At 30.3% G+C, this 17,624-nt stretch overlaps 1 long non-coding RNA gene and 1 other non-coding gene across 2 annotated transcripts; both read left to right on the top strand.

Annotated features, from left to right (window-relative positions):
• The first annotated feature begins 982 nt into the window (after positions 1-982).
• On the top strand, positions 983-1,074 carry LOC148763705 (small nucleolar RNA snoR8a). Its single transcript, XR_016025628.1, has one exon. It is a non-coding gene; the product is annotated as a small nucleolar RNA snoR8a (small nucleolar RNA).
• Positions 1,075-4,314: 3,240 nt separating this feature from the next.
• On the top strand, positions 4,315-6,815 carry LOC148763704 (uncharacterized). The gene is made up of 3 exons (XR_016025400.1): positions 4,315-4,455; positions 4,591-4,655; positions 6,437-6,815. It is a non-coding gene; the product is annotated as an uncharacterized LOC148763704 (long non-coding RNA).
• The last annotated feature ends 10,809 nt before the right edge of the window (positions 6,816-17,624 follow it).

The following is a 17,624-nucleotide window of genomic DNA, read 5'->3' as shown; positions in this document are numbered from 1 at the left end:
CACGCCAATAAGTAAAATTTACATTTGATCAAAATATCCACAAAAATTTTTTACTTATTCATTTTATTTAATTTAATTCATATATTCAAAATCAAAGTAATTTAGTTAATTAATTTTTAAAATTATTTCAATTTAATCATTCTCTTTAACAGTATCCAATTTTATCATTAAAAGTGATGATATCAACGTTGACGTGACACTTTTTGGTGACGTGACAGTACTATGTGGCATTGACACGATGAAGTGGCACTGACATGATGATATAACAATGTTGATGTGGTATTGATATGCTAACGTGTCGATGCCACGTGATAAATTGAGAAAACTTTTTTTAAAAAAATCTATGTCATGTCATAAGGATTAAATTGAATAAAAATATATAACACATGGAGTAAATTAAACAAATTGAGGTCTTTAGGGACTAAATTGAAAAAAATATTTAAAAAATACAAATATTTGAATAGATTATACATATACTTATTAATAAGCCAAATGTTTAAGTGTAAAAAATTTATACTATTAAAATATAAATACAAATATTTTCTTACTTGATTATGTGATATCAAAATAAGTACATTAATTAATCTTTTTTGCAAAAATTAAGTTTGAATTCCCCTTCTATAAAAAAATTCAAATATTTTTCTTGTATCTATTTTTCTAGAAGGACAACATTGTTATTTACACAAAACCTTGAAAACCTTCAAAATTAGGATTTTGTTTTTGTAGTTATAAAAGGCAATAGTTACTTTTCTCCTTGACCACCCCCAATATTCTTCTCCCTTCTTTGTTTTTCTCATTAGAAGTTTAATTCGTCAATTAATTATTATGAAATTAAGGTAATGATAACATATTTATATTTTTTGATCTTGATTTATTTTTTTTCTAAATTCTTTTAATTTAAAGATCAAATATTTTCTGATAACGACGTTTGTGTGTGTCTGAGTCTCACTGTACTTGATTTTTGTTTTTTTTTGTTTTTTCCTTTTTAGTAATGATTATAAAATAATTTTTCGTTCCAACTTGCTCAATTTGAGCATAACAAACCTCTTATTATACTCATAGAATCTGAGCTACTCATCCTTTTAATTTTTTTATTTATTTTTTATATTTTTATTTTGTTTAATATTTTAGGTTACATTTTTTAGGCTGGAATTTTTTAAATTAAAGACTGCATTTATGGTTGACAGATTTAAATATAATTGTAAATATTTGTATCATTTTATTTTTTATTTAAGAATTTTTTATAGATCCAAATTAATAATTTAAATTTAAATTTAGTAGAATTTGATTGTGATTTTTGAACTTAAATAAAATCTTTTTTTAAGAAACTTCTAGTAAATTTAAATAAAAGGTAAATTGGGTAAGGGTTGAATAATTCCAAAAGAATGGGTATACATAAATTGTGAAAGTTGTAACTAAATTAATTTATTTTGCCAATTTAAGTTCAGCTCAAGTTAAAAACTAAGTCAAATTAGAATATAAATTTTAAATTTTTATACCGTTATAAATATAAGAAAAAATGATTTTATTTAGCATTTTTATATTATTTTATTCCAATATAATACAAATTATTCATCGAAATCTAACTTTAGGTATGGAATTTCTTTTGAAATATTGGAATTTTTTTTTTATAAAAGAGCAATTCAAACTTAATTTTTGCAAAGAAGATAAATTAATGTTCAAGTAAAATATATATTTTAACACCATAAATCTTTTACAATTAAACATTTAGCTTATTAATAAGTATATGTATCATCTACTCAAAGATTTGCATCTACTCAAAAATCTATCTCCAAATGTCAAAGGTTCTTCGTGCCCCAAAATAAATAAAAGAAGGGTGAGGCTATTCTTGGCACTCCTAATTGTCTATTAACACTCCCTGCTAACAACTTATAATTGTAATTTCCTAAATTACTCTCATTTAAATAATTCTTTATTTAGGTCAAATTTTAATTTATTATATTACTATTTATCTATAAAAACTCTTAGTTAATCTCAATTACTCTCATGTTTTGTTTACACACCCTTTAACTCTCCATAGCTTCCTTTATTTCTTGTGACTGTTCATTGCTTTCTTTCTTCTCCTGTAGTGTTCAATTTATTAATTTTAGATGAATCTAACAATGGTGCAGTAACAAATTGATGATGAAAACATGAATTTTAATGAAATCTTTTGCCATAATGACGAAAATAACTTGATATTGGAGTTAAATTCTTATCTTGGCATGCATGCTTTCTTCTAGAAGGGTGTAACCAATAATTATAATCATTATTGTAACATTTCTTATATATTACAAAATTTATGGTGATATTTCAGTAATAATATACTGTTATCTTTTCTTCATTTTTGCAGGCTATTATTTGATTTTGAAGGCAGTGCATTTTGGAAACAACATTTGATATTCACTTTTTTTTTTAATGAGTACTATTATGTACTTTTTGATTGATGCACTTAAAGATGTTAAATTTTTAGTTTGCTATTTTGAATGGTGGAGATGTCTGATTGTGGCAAGACAATAATTTTACTCTAATTTATTATGATTTTGGTTAATTGTAATTGGTATCTTCGTGTGTGTTTTCTTTTAGACAAGAATATTATACTATCTTGTGGGAGTTAAATGGTTACATAACATTTTATTAAGACAGTTAATTTGTTGTGACCAATATGTGATGGGAATTTGAGTATGGATTGGTTTGTTGCAACTTTGTCTTCCATAAAACATTGAAAATTCATAGCAGAAGCTGAAAATGAGATTTGTAAACTTGGAATATATAATATGCTTGAAGTTTGGCATCAATAAGGGACATTTTCACTTGTAAACAGTTTTGGTTAAAATATGTGTGTAAAGATTGTCAAATGATAAATAAGTATGCTATTTGTATTTTTTTTGAAGTTGTTTCTACGAATATGCTATACAAATTTGCTTCAACATATGGACTTATGAGTTTCTAATAAAGAAATACACTCCTTTTTTTTTTTAAGTTGCAATTATAATAAAATATTGTAAACATTTTAATAAATAAGTAAAACTACAAATAATTAAAATCGTGGAGTGTGAATAGACAAATATTAATATATTTAATTAAAATTTAACTTTAATAAAAAGAAGTTATTTAAGTGAAGGTAATTTAAAAAATTACAATGTTAAGTTGTTAGCGGGGTTTTATAAAAAGAAAAAAAAAACAGAAATTGTTAGTGGAGAGTGTGAATAGATAATAGGAAGTGCCAATAGTCTCTCCCATAAAAAAATTAGATGATAAAGTTTAATTTAATCGAAGTTTTCTACTTGCTTTTTAATACTTTTTTACTTTTTAAAAGTTGCCATAAAAGAAAAATAAAAAAATAACACCAATAACAGTTAAAAAACATACAAATTAATATATAATGTGATACTAGTTATATCACAATTACTCTATTTAAAAGTAAAATCATATTTTTTTTTTCATATAAAAGATTTACATATTTTATGTACAATATTTTAAATATGTTATTTGCTTTTGTATCCAAAACATGGTTTTGTGTTTTTTGGTTTTGAAAGTAAAAGAGTAAATTGAGAAAAAGAGAATGAAAATGCAAAAAAGAAATAAAAGTAAAAAAGAATCAAATATTTGAGAAGAGACTATTGTAAATAAAATGGAATGGAAAGAGAAATAATTAAAGAAAAAACAATCACAGACGATTGTAACTAAAGATGGTTGTAAATCATGCGTGAATCATGGCAAAGTATAATCTTTTGACTAGGGGCTTGAAGGAATGTTGGTATTTTTGTTGCTATTGGGCAAGGATGGTGGTAAACAAGAACGAGGTATTAATCCTATCTGTGATCCCCATTTGCGTCAAGCACAATAAGTAGTCATAGAGTTAGCAAGTGTAACATCCTGACCCTCAGTATACTAGAACGATTGAGACGTCCAGTTGGTACGGGGGTGAGAACAAATTTCAAGCCATGTATATTGGAGTTTAAACTTAATTGTCTAAGTAAATTGAAAGGAAAGGTATCTATGAGGATCAAATTGCAAGAACAAGAAAGTAGAAAATTAAAGAATGGAGATGGAATGGAAGGAAGAATACTGTAATTGCAAGAGTAAAGACACAATTGCATGGCTTAATAATTTGATTAAATGGAATAAAGATTAAATTGAAGAAGAGAAAAATGTTGGAGGATTAAAATTAAAAAGAGAAAAATATTAAAGGACTAAATTGAAAAAGAGATAAAAGTTGAAGGATTAAATTGAAAAACAAAAAAAGTTGATGAACTAGTTGAAAATAAGGAAAATTCAAATCCAAAAAATAATAAAAAAAATAAAGATAAGGTGGGTGGCTTAATACCATGGTTTGTTTGCCCATGGTATCAAGCCATGGAAAACCCCATACTTCATCTTGCACATTGGGCAATCAACCCATTTATTTCGGTTGCAGACAAAGCCCCATTTCTTCTGCTCGTGCACTTCAAGGTCTCTCCTTTGATCTTTGAGCTTTCTTAACAGTAGATTGAGCTAGGGAAGTGGTAACCAAGGCGAGCTAAAGCTTCCTTGCACCTTGAGTTTAAATTTAACCGGTTGTAACTTTGGTTTTGGATTATGTTTCAGCTGAGCTGTGTATCCTTGGTTGGAGAGCTTTTGGAGTTTTCCTTAAGATGATTCTAGCCACCAAGGTAAGGTTTGAATGCTCAAGTGTTAAACATGTGAATTGAGGCAATAAGTTGTTAGCTAAATACATAAAAAAATAGTGTAAGCTTAGCTAATATATACTAGAAATTCGACTGCTAGGAAGTGTAGGAAGAATCTGTTTAAAGCTTAAGTGAATTATGGACAGTTGAAAAAAGGCATTTGGACCATGAGAAATTATTTTAAGTACAAGAATCTGTTAGTGAAAGGGATAAGTAAACAACTAGCTAGTGGAAAGTCACACCATCAAGGTGAGTGGGTGTGCTTATTTCAAATTATATTTTGATATAAAAACTCTTGCTATATATAGTTACTACGAAAAGCATAATCTATTGAGCTTAGTTTATTTGAGAAGCATGGTCTTATTGCCCATTGAGATTACATCAGCTAGTTAGCTATGAGAATGATTTATATGCTGAAGTTGATGCTTTAAAATGTGTTGAGCATGGTTTTAAATGTTCGAATTAAATGTTTCAAATGAGATTTGGAAAGAATATTAGTATGTATAAATATTACTACATATAGAGATTTAAAGTCGGGAAACAAGCCCTTGAGTCGATTTACTCCTCAAAAGGATTTCAAAGAAAAATGTTGACATATGAGCCACACAGTGGTTGTTTCAATGTTTCATATTTTGTTTTGAGAAAAATAAAGGATTTCTGATTGTGCTTACTATGCATATATAAACTACATGGTCTATTGAGCTTGACATGTTGCATAACAAAGATTTTAAATGCTGAAAGCATATATGTTTTAGAAATCATGGCATGCTTTGAATGTTATTAAACTCAAAAAGTGTTACGAACCCCCTGATTTTATTGGTTGAGATTTTAATGAGAATATCTTGGGTTTAGGTCTTGTAGTTACAACAATAGGCGTAACCCTTATGCACAAAGACTTGACTCTAGCTAAAGGAAGGATTGTATTTTTGGTAGTTGAGGGATTCCTACCGATGGTTTTTGGTAGTTGAGGGATTCTTACCACAATTTAATTTATTTGACCTACTCGAGGTTTAGTTTTTTACTACAGATTCTGGTTTATTGATGAAATGATTAGCATGATTGCTTAAATTGTTGTAAAACTATGTTTATCGTGGCTTGAAATTGTATACATATTGATATTGGCATTGCAAAAGGCATGGCACTGGTTTTAAATGAGATTGTAATACCATGCCCTAATAGGCCACGAGTTGATTTTATTAAGCATTTGAGTTGAAATGTAATCTGGAAATGCTTTGTAACAGGAGGAAGATTTTGTAAATTGCACAAAGAAGGTTTCTAGCATTTAAAAGCCTTGAGATTTCATTTTAGAAAACTTGGGATTGAACCTTTTTTATGCATAGGTCGGTCCCTTTTGTACAAAAAACACAGAGTTGGATTTTTAAAGGCACAAGATCGACTTCGTTTCATGGCATGGTTAATCTTGCTACACTTAGGTAGAATAGCTTGTTTTCCATTAGCCAAGGATCGACCCTAGGCTTTTAGAGATCGACCTTAGGCCCCTGTTTTGAGAAAAATAAATATTTTGAAATGGTTTTCAAAGGTGTTTTCACTTGATATTTTCAAAAATAAAGTATGCATACCATGTGCACTGATTTTACTCAAGATTTGGGGCAAATAAGGTTTTCAAGGTGCATCATGTCTTTGCTTAGGTTAGGTCTTTATTTCTAAGCTCCTTTTTTTTATCAAATATTCAACCTTTATGCTTTTTTCCCTTTTTCACCCACTCATTGAGTTTGTGAGATTTACCCCAATTAATTAATGTGCAGATAATAGGCTTGTTGGGGCCTTCACTAAGGAGTGAGTGGTTTCTTTTGGCTTGGTAGGTATTCATGGCATCTAATAACGCTTCATTTCCTGTGTTTACTCCGCTAGTCAGGTTTTGGGTTTCGTGTGGGTTGTTTATAGCCAGTCGTATTGAGTTAAGGCCCATGGTGAGTATTAATGTGTGGCACATGTAACTTGATGATCTTAAGTTTAAAGATCACTTCCACAACTGACATATGAGGATATCTTCATGGACACTTGAGTGAGACACTAAATGAAATTATCATGGTGAGGCATAGTCAAGGAACTTATTCTTGTAACAAGCATCTATATTTTAGTTTTAAGTATCCTAATATTTCAATCTATGAAATCGATTGCTTACATTATAAGTAAGAAATACAACAAATGCTACTCTTTTGACTTGTATTAAGAAAGAAATATAACAAATGCTAGTATCTTGACTTATATTAATGTCTTTTGTAGATGAATCATCGACTAAGAGTTGTTTAGGATTAATGATTTCATACAATGAGGATTTCATAATTATAACATATTATAATAGCCATGCAAAGATATTTACTTTAAATACTTTGCCTTGTAAGTAATAAACATATAAAAACATATAAAGTCATAGATAAGGGAAAGCTTTTATTATTTCAATGTACTAAATCAAGAACAATGTTTTCTACAAAACATTTTGATTGCCTTGTAAGACACACATTTGTTGGGAAAAAGAGTGTGTAATCATATTATAATGCGCAACAAATTTAAAATTTTTTTCTTATAAGTAGAATCTTATTTTTTAGATTTATCATAGATAAACCATAACTAAAGGATAAAGGTCATATAGCATTGATTCCTTGAAGTCGAAATCACAAGGCTATTAGCATGATTGTATCCTTTTCATAAGCTGAGTTGTAGTAAACCACAAGTTGTCCGAGTGTCTAGCCTCTAATGGTGATCCATGCAAGTGGCAATAGTGAATAAATCCACAAATTGTCCAAGTGTCTAGCCTCCAATGGTAATCCATAAAAATGGCACTAGTAAATAAATCCACAAGTTGTCCAAGAGCCTAGTGCTAGCTAGGGGAGAGAGATACAATATGATCTTTCCTTTCATCAAAAGAGATCAAAACTCAATCAAGAATAACAAATTACAAAAATCGACGATAAAGGCACCCAGTTTCCCAGTTAAGTGCAATTTATAAGGCTTTCATCTTTACTCGATCCACAAGGTTTCAAACAAGCATTAATCAAACCTTGATTAGTGGATGAGATAGCATGAGTTGCACTCAATATAGAGAACCAAACAATGGCTAAATGGTCAAGAAGAAACAGTATTAGCAATTCACAAGGATAAGATGCAAAAATCAATTTTCAAGGTTTTAGAACTCTTCCAAAATTTCCTCACTTGTCTTTCAAGGTTTTGCGAATGGATTTTAAAGGTTTTTTGGTGTTAATAATTCCTTGTATGTAGGTCTCAGTGTGTGGCATAAGCCTATTGTTTTTAGGCAATTAATCTTAGTCCTAATAAGACTATGCCTAACTTTTTATGTTTATTGCATAATTGCCATTAGTCTAATTGAACTTTTCAATTAAGTGTCTAAAGTTGTTAACTTCTTTTACTTAAGTCCAACTTAATTAACGTCTTTTTAAATTCTTAATTGATAATTTTAAAGTGTATGACCTATTAAGTTCTTAACATGTTGGCAATAAGTATTAACTATAATCAAAGTTAAATTAAGATTACATGATCAAATTACTTTGAATTCATCATCAATTCCCAATTGATTAGTTCATATTTATAAGTTAAGATTGACATCTAATAATACATCTTGATTACCCAAATGTTAAGAAAAGTCATAGTGGTTTGACTCAACCTTTCATTGAACAGTCTTACAGTGTAATTTTTTTCTCTTCTTTATCTAATATCTCGACATGACTTAGAAAATGGTGCAATGTCTACTCTAAATTTGTCTTAGCCATTTTAGCCTTTGAATCAAGTAACGAAAATCATCAAGAAAATGCAGAGAAACTCCTTTCTTGACATCTCTAGCTACCTTGGTTAAGGACTTCCATGAGTTATCACCATTCAACCTACAAATGCGATAGTCTCTTAAGATTCACTTAAGGTGATGAATCTTCTATTGATAATTGACTTTCCTTTATGTATTTCATTCTATACCCAATATCCATTTTTTTTGGAGTATCTTTGACTAGGATCACTTTATACAATATTAAAGCATAACACTACAGATATAAGGTAACCTAATGACCTCAAGTCTAAAGGTCACTTGCACAATTGTTACATGAGAATTTTTTCATAAGCACTTAAGTGAAATATCAAATGAAATTCTCATAGAAAGTCATGTTTAGTGAACTTGCTCTTGTAACAAGCATTTACATTTTAGTTCAAGTATCCCCATACTTCAATCTATGAGATTGATGCCTTAATAAGTGAGGAACATAACCATGAGTCAGTCTGTATGTTTATTACATATCTATTTTTCCTAATAAAACTTCAAGTAGGAACAATTTAGGAATAATGCTTTGATATAATAAGGTTCTCATAATTATAACTCTTTACAATACCTTTTGCAAAGCTTATAATACTCCATGGATTCTATTTCACTTAGTCGACATGTGTAGTCAATTTGAAAATAAAGAATGCCTTATAATAAATGTTGAAATAGTAGATGTATTTTTGCATAATTAACCAATTAGCTTGTAAAGCATACAACTGCACTATCAACATCGACTCTATCAATGTCCCACTTGCATTAAAGTTAATTACCTATGTATTTAATACCTATGCTTTCCATGAGGTAAATATGTTTCTTTTGGGATAAGGCCTTAGTGAAAGGATCTGCTAGATTATCCTCCGTGGGCACATGTTTAGTCTTTATGTCACAATGATATATGATCAAACTAATCAATGGTAATGGCTTAAAAACATATTTAGATAATTGATGATATCTTGGTTCCTTTGCTTGCACAATGACTCTATTGCAATATATTAGTATTGGGTTAAAAATGTTAGGACCACACCAAACTTTTGATGAACTTATTGATCCAAACAGTCATTTTTGCTGCCTTAAATATAGAGATGTATTCGACCTCAGTTGTAGAATCAATAGGTGTCTCCTGCTTGAAACTATTCCAAGTAATCGCTCTTCCATTAAGAGTTAATATATTTCTTTCTTGTGACTTGCTGTCATGCTTGTCGGATTCGAAGCCAACATCATTACAACCCAACACAATGAGTTCGATCACTCCATAAACCAAGAAAATGTTTTTAATTCTTTTCAAGTACTTTCGAATATTCTTCACTATTATCTACTGGCATTCATAGGGATTATACGGCTATTTGCTTGTAACACATATAGCATATGATACATATGGTCTAGTTCATAGTAAATGATGGATCCAATTGTCAAGGGATATGGAATCCTATCCACGTGATTTTTTTCTTCTTATGATTTAGGACACATGTCTCGTGAGAAATGTATCCCATGCGACATCAGCAAGTACGCTTTATTGACTTCATGTGTTTTTTATGATAACAAAATATTCCTTATTCATTGATGTCTAGCTTCACTACTTGAGTGTGCAAGATAAAGTATAATTCCCTAAATGAATTTGATGATTAAAGGCAAATAAAGAAGCTTGCTAACTTAAAAGAAGAGTTAAGCATTAAAGAGGGGATGAAAAAAATGTTTAGTGAAAATAGAACATCATTAACTAATTAATGTGGGGCTTTAACCAGTTAAGGTAGAACTAGGCATAATATGAAAGCAAGGCAGAAATGCTTTAATCAGCTGGCATCGGGTTTAACTAATTAAGAAAATGTTGGAAACTAAAGATAGAAAGGTATTAATCAGTTGAAAAATAGGATTAATGGGTTAAAGCACAATAATTAAAGTACCTAGAAGCGCCAAAATGTAAATTCAAAGTGTAGTTGACAATTGAAAGAGTATTAAATGGGAGATAAACTTAAAGATATTTTAACTAGTTAATGTCTATTTCAACCAGATAAAGTTGAATGAAAAGAAGCCCCAATCAATTAAAGGAAAAACCAACCAATTAAAGGAAGACTGCTGGTTGGAGAAGTTTAAGAACAAAATGTTTTTAATTGGTTAAAGTTTTTTTTAATCCGTTAACACAGTGAACAGAGCTTTCATGCAAGTTAGAAAAAGGCTTAATTGCTTAAAGCATACCTTTAACTAGTTAACGAATCACTATCTGCCCATTTGATTTTAAATGCTAGAAGACAAAAGAATGGCAAAAAAGGCATAAAATCTACTCATAATAGCTAGAAACTATCTTTAAAAAAAAATTCGAGTCTCCAAGTATTAAAGGAAGCTCCAATGGGCAAAGAATTATCTCAAAGTATTAACACTGTGTGAAAGCTCTAGGAAATAATCACATACAAAGTATTATCTCAATCCATCATCAATACATAATCAAAGTAGACTCATGTTACACCTTTAAATCTCTTATAAAGTATGTGGGAACTACATCACATATTATCCCAAGGAACCATATAAAGTGTATCATGGGCTTAAGGGTGGGAACATCTACCTCCACCTAAGCGTTCATCTCTATTTTTCATAACAACAATTTAGGTACTAATTTACCATGGATCATATTCTTCCTAAAATACTCAAACATCATGCTTATCATCAAGTATAAAGGTGGAAACTTACATCCACTTGTCATCTATAAGTCCATACACATTTCTCACTTTCTATTCATAATGGAGTTGAAGTTTTTGAAGTAAAACGTTTGAAAGGGCTTGTCCCCCATGGTAGTGATATTTACATACATATATAGGTTTTACAACTCTTTAAAAACATTTGGATAAAAATAATTTAATTTAATATTGGAAACATGGAATTCAAATTATGCAAGTCAAACAATTCAATAAAACATGCTTAGCTATATTGTATTAAAATACTTAAAAAGATGTATCCACTTACTTTGACAAAAACATTCATCCAAGCCTTGTTTCGTCAAACCTTACTTGTTCTTCAATATTGAAGCTCAACACAACCTATCACAACAGTTTCTAGCATAAATTTTTTATTTTTCCAACAAACCCATTTATTTGAAACTAAACGAGTAAGCTCATATTTTCGTTTCAAGCTAGTAATCCTCAATACTTTAACCCAAATTAGATATAATGAAACCTGATCATTCTTACCTCCACAACCTCATTGAAGAACAAAAACGCCCAAATTCTTAGCTAAAATTTAGACTTGAAGAGTTAAAGTTGCCAAACCCTTTAGTTAGGTCAAATCCTTGCGATAGAATCCCAAAAATACCAAACCTTACCTTAGATTCAAGTTTAGGAGGTTGAATCTTTCCCTATGGAGTCTTGAGAGGTTGGGAAAGGGTTTGGGATGTTTGGATGCCGAAAAAAAGTGAGCAATGAGAGAAAATCACAATCTAGGGCTTTTATTTTTCAAATCTATAGCTCTATATTCAAACTTTTAACATTGGTAGTCGATTATGGCTTCATTTTTCTACTATAGTCGACTATTGGCCTTGTGTAGTCAACCCTACTCCAGAATGTTGATGTTTTTTAAGTCCCAAGTCACTAGGGTCTTGTCTTAACCATTAGAGGTCGACCCTTCAAGTTCATACTGGCAAAAATTCATCTGTCTGTCTTCCTTTTTTCATTCATTCTTTTCAGCCATCATTCATCCATGAACATAACACGATAATATGGAGAGATTTACATTGAATGTCAAGGAATTCTCATGGATAATTGTCAACGAGGAAAAATTTATAAAAGTTTAAATTTTTACCTATTTTCACAATATGAAAAGACAGGATTTCACAATTGCACAAAGGATGAACGTTAAAATTACCCCCATCCCTTTAGGATTTCACCTTAATACATCTTGAATCCATTAATACTGAAAATGGACAATTGCCCCAAATTAATATATGTTGCAAGACATCTAGGATTTATTTGTATTAAAAATGGACACTTGCTTCAAATTAATATATGTTGCAAGACACATAAATCTTGTTGTTGCTTCACCGTTGGAGTTTTCGTTTACTTAAATGACGTGGCATGAATTTTATACCCATTTTACCTTTCTTGCAATCTGAGTTACACCAAGTGAAATTGTTCCCTAACTCACTACCAAAGAATAGAGAAAACATGGAAATGAAAAATGATTCAAATGAAGTAGAGAATGAAAGAGAAACTTATCAAGCTTTGGAAGGCAACTTATCTTCGCTAGTGTTTTGTTCCGACCATAACCACCCAATTCCTGCCTTCTCCTTCGGTCCTTTATTTTTTTCCTTCACACCATTAGAAAGGAAATCAAGAAAAACAGGTTCAAATTTTCTTTTTCCTTTTCATCAGGAAAGCACTTGCAAGAGTAGTCTACTAGAGAAAGGGGAGTTTTTGGTTGAAATAGTTTAAAGGGTTTAGGGCTTTGCGTGGAGTGTCCATTTTTGGTAATTTATCCGAGGATGAAGCAAGCCAACGTATCCGAACTTTGCTAAATTCCGTCAAGATCATGTTAAAACTTTATTATTGTAATTCTGCCCAATTTAATCCGTAGTTAGATATTTATTCTCCTAATCGTAGCCCTTTTGTTCTCCTCTCCCAATTACTTACAGGGTTGTACTTTCCAACATTCTCCAAGTATTATACTTGTTTCACCAACAATGAAGGCCTTATTTATTATTCTCTTGAGTTAATGTTATGTTTTCACTTTGTTAAAAACAGAGGCTTGCAAAGGTTGTGTTCTTTCTCCTTTAGCTGCCTCCCTCCATTCTAGTAATCCTCTAACCTCGTAGCATGCTTACTTCTATTGTTTCACCATTTGGGCCAAGTTTCGTTATGGGCTAGACTTGAACCCGAAGACAACGAAGGTGCAAACCATCCTTTTCCCAGCAACCCAAGTTTTTCCCACTGGCGACGCCACCTAGTATCCTACTAAGCACCATGTCATTCTCGTCAATCCACCTCACTTACACTTCGTCCTTCCCTAAAATTCTGCCCAACAACAGTTTCTCATTAAAATTATGAGCATCATTGTTTTATAGAAATAAAATCACAATATATATATATATATATATTTACATTTTTAATATATTGTGTTATCATATCCAATGATTTATGTATTAAATTAAAAAAAATATATGGAAATAGAAAGTCAAAAATATAATTATATCTAAAAATTAAAAAAAATAATTTAGAAAATAGAGTGGAGACTTCGAGACCATAACTTGAAGCTTTCTAATTTTTTACATGGTGTTTTAAATTATGAAAAATGAAAAGGTCTAAGCTAGTGATGTTAATTATTTTGGTATCTAACAATTTTCAAAGAGAAGAAGCTTGTAGAATGTAATAGATAGAAAAGGTCGGTTGGAAAAGAAAAAGGTCCGGAAACTTGAATATTTGTCAATTTGGTTTTAGTAACTATATTACTCATATGTTGTGATAATATAGTGATGAAAAGTCTAATAATCTTGCAAGTTTAACTTAAAAATCATTTATATGAGAAAGCCTACTTAAATTGTTGTAATTTTAGTAACCCTTAGATAAAATTCATTCTTGTTACTACATATTCAACCGTAAGAGCCTCAAACATAAGGAATATGAGCACATTAGGTTAAGTTTGGGGGCTCTACTAATTTATTTAGACAAAATTTTTAAAATTGATAAGAAAATAACATATATAAATCTAGTGACGATATTAATGTTAGTGATGCTATTGATGGTAGATGGTAGAGACAATATCAATCTTATGACCTCCTGACTCCTATATGAAAATTCACCCCTACTTACAAGAAAAAACATAGCCGGATAAAATCGTTTTTTCATTAAAAATTATGTATAAGATTAAGACATCAAATTATGTCTTTTGCTTTTTTGTTTTTTGGGGCTTCATGATTGTCATGCAACCCAACAATGTCTGCCATATATATATATATATATATATATATATTCTATAAATATTAATCGTAAAAGCTTGCAGAATTGCATGTGGTTGTCTTGTAGGGTAGGGGAGCAATATGAATGTTTCCATGTAAGAGTCATTCCATTAAGTTTTACAAAACTCTTGAAAACTAACTATGAGATTCAGGAGAGCCAATCATAATTAAAATGTCAGGCTGTATACTATCAATTTGAATTACTAGAATAACACAACTTGCAATTAAGTCTAATCACTGCTTCCTAATAACCCCTACTTCTGCATATAGGCTATGCCCTATTTGGTGATTAATTAATTACGACAAACCCTCTAAATTCTAACAAAATTGCTACAAATTAAGTCTTCAACTTGCAAATTTATATGGAGTTGAGCAGTGGCTCTAAAAATAAACAAATAAATTATCATCAACTCCAGAGACTTCGTACCTTGATCAGCTTAATTAATTTGATTATTTTGGAAACTTATTCAAAATTGATCGTGGTCGAATGGGGATGAATTGATGAGTACCAATCCTTAAAGGAAGACCCTTTTCACAATTACCTGATCTGCTACTAAAAGTTGACCTGACTGCAGCTACTAAATGATTAACTTTTATATTTGGCCATGGGCGGGAAATTAATTAATACTCTAATTAACCATGAGCCTGTACGTCAATAAATGTTTAGATTATATTAAGAGGCACACATTATCTTAAGTTAGCACCACAAACATTTGATTCACGGTATATGTATCTCCTGTTTAATGAATTTTTTTCAAATAAAAAAAAAGTATGATATATTTTAAAAAAAGACTCTGTAATTGTTAAAATTTATAAGTTTCATTTATAGATTTAAATTCAAATTAAAAAAAAAAGAAAATAGGAAAAGGTTTATGATATTGAATATCTCTCTTTGTGTAACTAAAATTTGGATAGCTCTTCTGCGTACCAAAATGAATATAATCCTTTATAGCATCCCTATGTGATGGGATTATAAATGAAGCACAAGTTATTACAAAACCCTAGGATGATTTCGCATAAATATTGACATTTTTTTTACGGAAATAGAGCTTTGTGGCTCCACCCTCACCTTGAAACTTGTCATTTCGTTTGGTCTGAAGTTTTGTTTCTTACCTCGGCATCATCGGTGGAATCATCAACTCAAAATGTTTCTAGTTTTATGTTTTATTAATTTTAAATCCATTATTTTTGTTTTTGTAATTGCTAATTTTGTCATACTTCTCCCCCTAAATGCTGGGGACGGATACAAGATGCTGCTTTAAAGCCCTACACGTGCACTCCTTTTTCAACTCCTTAAACGGCCAAACGAATCCTCCCATTATTGTATTGCTAGCTAGACCCAATTATATATATAAACACTAAGACACTTGCAAATTACATTAGTAATTAACTTCATATGTTATATGGAGGGTGTAGTACTTTCAGATCCCAATTCAATGTATTTGATTAATTAGTCTCGGCCAAATCATAATTTAATTATCTTTCCCATTGGCATATAAAGTTATACTATTTTAGGAAAGGAACATGTCAAGTTGTTCATGATTTTGATTGCAAATTGAAGGTAATTATAACGATAAAACTCATGTGGAATTACTGGTAATCCATTCCAAATTGTTGCTAAAATTTAATTGCAGAAGTAGAAACACCCTCAGTACCATGGAAAGCTACTAAAAAAATCATGTATATATCCAAATCTCAAAATTATAAACCGGATATACCACATAGACATATTTACATAATTTAACTAGTAAACAAGTTACCTTGATATAAATAAACAATGATTTAATTAGGTTTTCACATGTGTATATAATTATAAATTCTGTTGTACTATTTCAGGAAAGGAAACATGTCATGATATCAAGTTTTTTTCTTATATTTGAGAAAGAGGGATTCAAACCTTACTCTTTTTGAGAGGGAGATCATGCATCAACCAATGAGTCAAATGCTTAAATGTAAAATTATCATTAATTTTGTAATGATATCAAGTTGTTCACACATCAACTGCCATTTGAAGGTAATTATCATGTGGAATAATTAATTGCTCATATCCCAAATTATTGGTAAATTATAAGATAAAGTTGAACACCTCCCTCTTCCCATCTCCGTGCTTACCCATAGACAGCTACCCACATATGCATGTATTCAAATGCTAAGGCATGATGAGGAATGATTAAGGGTTTTTTGAATTCTCATAGAATGAGTTGATTACTAGCTTCAAATGCTAATATGAAAAAGACAATATAAAGTATATATTAAACCATGTTCTATGTCTTGTTAGGATAATAGATGATGAAACGATACTAATTACACAAGAAAACTATGCATTGAAAGGTGGAGTCAAGCCACTCTTACTCTTTCTTAATATTTAATTTTTGAAAAGACTCTTTCTTAATATTTGGATAGTCATGATATATTGCCAGATAACAATCTTGATTTATAAATTTCAATTAATCAATTTGGAATTGATGATGAATGCAAAAGAGCTTGATTTATCTAATCTTATTTAACTTGGGATTTAATTCATATTTTTTGCCAACATGTTAAGAACCTAATGTGTTACACACATTAAATAATGCCATTTGAGAATGTAAAATATGAAAATTAAGTTGTTGGCTTTGAAATGACTTATGTTTTGATTTGACAAAATACATTTGATTTGAATTTGATCACAAGGATCTAAAATGTTTTGAATCTTCATACTAATCCATTAAGGTCTTAGAAAATGTTTGACAAGTCATTCATATGTAGAAAATATCAAAACATTTTCAAACACTGAGTCTTTAACTAGAACAAACAAAGAGGATACATCTCATTGGTTAAGGGTCGACTCCACCTTCCCCATAGTCGACCATAGATGAACAAATGAAGAGAGATTGAAGAAAAGCCTTAGGTTTTGGGTCGTCTATATTTCACCAAAACTTGACCCCTTGGCTGAATGCATACAAATTGAAGGAAGCTTGCAAGGATCGACTACACATAAGCAATACTAGACCTTAAAGGAAGAAAAGAAAAAAGTAGAGGAAGCCTCGAGAAGAGGGTCAACTCCATAATTAAATACTCAACCCCCAAAGCTAGATTTCGAGCAAATTCAAAGTAAAGGTCAACTTCTTTGTTCCTATACTCTACCCTAATGACGTGGTAGCCCATCATTAAATGCTTTCAACTATTATTTTCAGATCAAATGTGTGTCTAACAGCTTTAATCTTTCAAGAAGGTTTAAAAGAGGGCTTCC

The sequence above is a fragment of the Theobroma cacao genome, chromosome 3, assembly GCF_053813885.1.
Source record: "Theobroma cacao isolate CCN51 chromosome 3, ASM5381388v1, whole genome shotgun sequence".
Taxonomy (NCBI): domain Eukaryota; kingdom Viridiplantae; phylum Streptophyta; class Magnoliopsida; order Malvales; family Malvaceae; genus Theobroma; species Theobroma cacao.
Note: the sequence above shows the minus strand (reverse complement) of the source record. Positions and strands in the feature narration are given on the sequence as shown.